Source organism: Mercenaria mercenaria, chromosome 11 (genome assembly GCF_021730395.1).
Source record: "Mercenaria mercenaria strain notata chromosome 11, MADL_Memer_1, whole genome shotgun sequence".
Taxonomy (NCBI): Eukaryota; Metazoa; Mollusca; class Bivalvia; order Venerida; family Veneridae; genus Mercenaria; species Mercenaria mercenaria.
The window spans coordinates 27911290-27915695 of NC_069371.1; the positions used below are offsets into that span (position 1 = coordinate 27911290).

Genomic DNA, 4406 nt, shown 5'->3' on the forward strand with positions numbered 1-4406 from the left:
GGTAATTTCAATTGTAGGAAAAGCGTAATATAAGAAAGGATGGATGTAAAACACATGTTTATCAGAGCCACACTTGTAGAAAACAAACGAGTATCTTTGGCATAAATACATATAACACAATGCGCTTATCCGCCACGTCTCCTTTTTCAACATTAGAAAAATAGAAGCTTCTTGATAAAATCCTTTTAACCTGATTTTCTTTACCATTTATCCTTTCGTTTTTGGTCAATTCACAGGCAAACATTAGGAGGCAGTAAACAGTTTTGAGCCGTTAGTGTCGAATTGGCCGGGGTGAAATTTACAAGTAAGAGGCAATTTAAGGAATGAAGTGCATATTTGAACTTCTAAATTATAATAATTGCTAGAATTGAAGTTTCAGCGGCTAGAATTGAGTTTCACTTATTTAAAAAAAAATCAGTTGAGTAGCCTTGATCTTGATAGTATGACGTAATGACTTGCAGGAGCGTATACATGCTTCCTCTGAGCTAGCTTAAAGTGGGGTTGTCATTTTAGCAGGGACCTCAGGAAAACTGGAACAGTGAAGAAACGGTACGGATGGCACATATATTTGAGCTTATTTTCAGATTTTACAGTGTTACTGGAGTATGGAACAGTGTAGCAGTTGGGGCTATAATTTTCAGGAAATTTTCTGCAGCGATTTAAAAATTGGCAAATTTAGCTTTTTTCGTCATCAGTTTCCGCGACCGGGAGAGCACAAAATTCAGGTCTTGTAAACAGAAAACTAGATATTAGAGATGTATTGTAGATGGTTTGTAACGATAGACATACAGTGATGTTAATGTTGCAATATCTTTATTTCAGGTGTGTGGTTACAGACTTTTGTGTGAGGTTTTGAAAGTTAGGTAGGCGACTCTAGGCTGAGGAGCTCAGAAAACTGTTTACTGCCTCCTTAGGTAGATAATTACCTTCACAGTGGCATATACAGTCAGTAATGATATGCGGATTTGTGACAGACATGTCCCCCATAGAATGTTTGAGATTAAGACCATATAGGTTATAACACATTAAATAGCTGTTCTTGTTTATTCTATATAAAATTGACATATATCCAATGGCTGCAGCACACATCAGAACATCCCTAGATTTTACAGCCTTATCCCCGATAAAGGAGGCAACTTTTGTCTAGTATTGACTGACTCGTGTGTGGTCATGTAGGCGCTCTACTCTCAGACATATGCCTCATTGAAGGTCTTAAGCACTCCACGGATGTGTCAAGTCGGGCTTGATTCTACACTAGTGGCTGCTCAACTGAACATTTTAGAGCGAATGATTCAAGTTCCAAGATTGAAAATATGATACATTTTGTATATCTATTTAAAAAGAAAATCAGTATCGGACTCTAACAAACGTACAGACCAGGGGATGCTATCCCATGTATATCAGGCGCTATATCCAGTCAAGACCAGAAGAGTAGTTTCCCTTCTAAACCTGCTTAATAGAATGCAGTGACTGTCAAAGTAATAACGTCAATTATACTAATAACTGATACCATCAATAGCATATCTCAATAATTGTAGTACTTCAACATCATATAGTTCAAACGAAAAGACTTCGTTTCTGAGAAAAATGAAGTGTGGAACAGGCCGTTTGCTGATGTTGATATAACTCGTGGCCCAATTCACTTTGTATGTGTTACTTTTTTGTGTTCATATTATTGTTTATATGCCTTAAGGTTCATTCTATCGGAAAAATAGTGGGTCTAAATAATTTAGATTTGCGGGTTTGTTTCTGAACAAAAGTTATAAAAAGTATATACTTCTGGATTCGTCTAGGAACGAAGTATTCGACCAGATAGTCAAACTACGACAACGACTCTTACATAAGTCGTACGATGAAGAATTTGAAAACAAAATTGGTCATGTTTTTTTCAAATTCAAGGGCTGCTTCAAAATACGTGCGGAACCCGTTTAAAATGTATTAATAGACAGACAAGACATGTATCTAGTTCCTGCCACCCTTTAAATTACCCTAATTGTTTTTAAAAGGCTGACGATTCACGTTTAAAAATATACTTTAGAATGCTTCAAACGACTGTTTTCATCGTCTTTTGTTGACATGACGGACTACTTTTTAGTTACTATAAATATAAATATTGCACGGAGAAATCGTGTCCGATTCCCGCCAAATATAATAAAGGATAGTTCTTTACGCCGTTTACCTTAAGGGAGAGTTCTTTATACCGATTATCATTCTCAACAGATGTTATAGATCCAATAACACTTTTCCAATAGTACAGTCAAAAAGTATAAAAAAAATCAAGAATAATTCGCCGTTGGTTTTTGGTCAAAATATTCTACTCTAAATCATTTGCCTCATTGAACTATCTTACTTTTTTCAAACGTTCTGTTTAATATAATAAATGCGTAATCATTCCTAACTTTGGAAAAAAAATCTTACGTCTTTTGAATAATTTGACTACCAGACTAGTCATTTTCAACATTCAGTCTGTACGTAGAGCTGGTACACTTATGGCTTAGTATTCGACGACAACAACAAACAAAGTTCAAAGCTGAAGTGCTTATGGTGTTGTTTAACTCATACTTTTTGAGGCCTTGATAACTCTAGGCAAACGAATTTTGTAAAATGTTGAGTGAAACGATGTCGTAAAATTCATATACACAGTGTAGTCTATTTTTTTCTCTCACGAATATAGTTTTCTTTCCTATGATCATACCATACCTGCGCCAGCAATAAATAAAAAAAAAATGTCTTTGAAAAAGGTCGTTTGAAAATAAAGATTATGCTCAGCTTTTTTGTTTGAATGATTATTCATAGATTTTGAAGTATTTGGATTATTTTATTTTGAAACACATCCGAATCTTTGCATACTTTGTTCAGATAACAAAGTAGTCTAAGAAGAGTTATCTATCACTGGCTTCACTTTTCCAAGCATGACCAAATTTTTCAGATTAAAATTTGCCTTTCAACATGAAAATGAAGTATGAAAATTAAACCATTATATAATTGAGGTCCTCCGGTATTAAGTTTTCAACAGAAAGTAAGATCAGATGCAATTTAAATTTTAAGGTACCATATCTACTGTACTCAGAAATGATAAGTGTTTACAAAAAACATATCGCAGTCATTCTGATTGAGCTCTGTTATATCAAATAAATGTAATTATGCCAATAACGGCCTTCATTTAGGTGTTTTAGCATGTCTTCAGAAAGTGCTGGAAAAGGAACCAAACTCCAAAACAGTGTTATTTCCTACGATGACCCGTGGTGACATTTCAACTTCATTGTTTCACGCTTTCTGCTTCATGATTTCACGATTTCCACTTCATAAATTCACGAATTCACGATTTCTACTTCCTGATTTCAAGATTTCCACTTCACGATTTCACAATAAAACTTCAAGAATTCACGATTTCATATTAAAACTTCACGATTTCCACTTCACGAATTCACGAATTCTGCTTCCTGATTTCACGATTTCACACTAAAACTTCACGATTTACACTTCACGAATTCACGATTTCATGATTTCATAACAGTACAATTTTTACTTCTCGCGACTTTATTAGTCACATGGCTAATGTATGACGTAGAAAATCGCGGGTGATATTCGTTACATGTAAGATGGCGTGTTATATATTTGCACAACCAAACTTAGGTACTGAAAGTGGAAACTGGCCGAAAATGCCTCAACTGATGAGGAAATAGACTTACAAACAATACTTTTAGAAAGCATTATTGCTTTAAATGTGAAATTGATCCAGTCCCTTTTTTCGGTTTTAGAATCAATGAAAAGCGAGGCATCTTATTCACATGTAAGCTATTTCCACCTGCTGTGTAAATGGTATGCAAAATGAGGTGATCAAGAGGATGGCCTTACCACGAGGCCCGTTTTAAACGTAAAAAAGCGGCTTAGACCTTTTACTACGTTACTGGCGTGGAAAGGATATACATACAAAATATAAATTTAATCCATGTAAACATTCTTTTTTTAAACGAAAGGAAACTAACGTGTCTGTGGACGGAAAGACGGATTCCAAAATAACGGACAGACGGACGGACAACTGCAAGGCTTAATGCCTCGTCGCAATAAATGGCGGGGGCATAACAAACATACTCATTTTTGGAATTGTCTAAAAAAGTGTAGCTACTTGGGCATCTTATTGTATTCATACATCTATCAGTGCTGAATGTATCCAATACTGTGTTGGTACAGGCACCAATATCCCTCCCCAACCTCCACACAGACGTATGCAGGAGTATAAACTCATCCTCGGTAACCCAGGCCATTCATTACGTATACACTTCATTGAATGGAGAGTTACGGAATGGATTGGCCAACTGGAAATAGTTTAATGGTGAAATCGTGAAGTTTAATGGTGAAATCGTGATTTAGTGAAATCAAGAAATCGTGAAGTTTAATGGTGA

The 4406-nt window shown here is 35.5% G+C and overlaps 1 long non-coding RNA gene across 1 annotated transcript; it reads left to right on the forward strand.

Annotated features, from left to right (window-relative positions):
• Positions 1-246: 246 nt before the first annotated feature.
• On the forward strand, positions 247-863 carry LOC128546865 (uncharacterized). Its single transcript, XR_008366193.1, has 2 exons — positions 247-549; positions 823-863. It is a non-coding gene; the product is annotated as an uncharacterized LOC128546865 (long non-coding RNA).
• Positions 864-4406: the final 3543 nt, after the last annotated feature.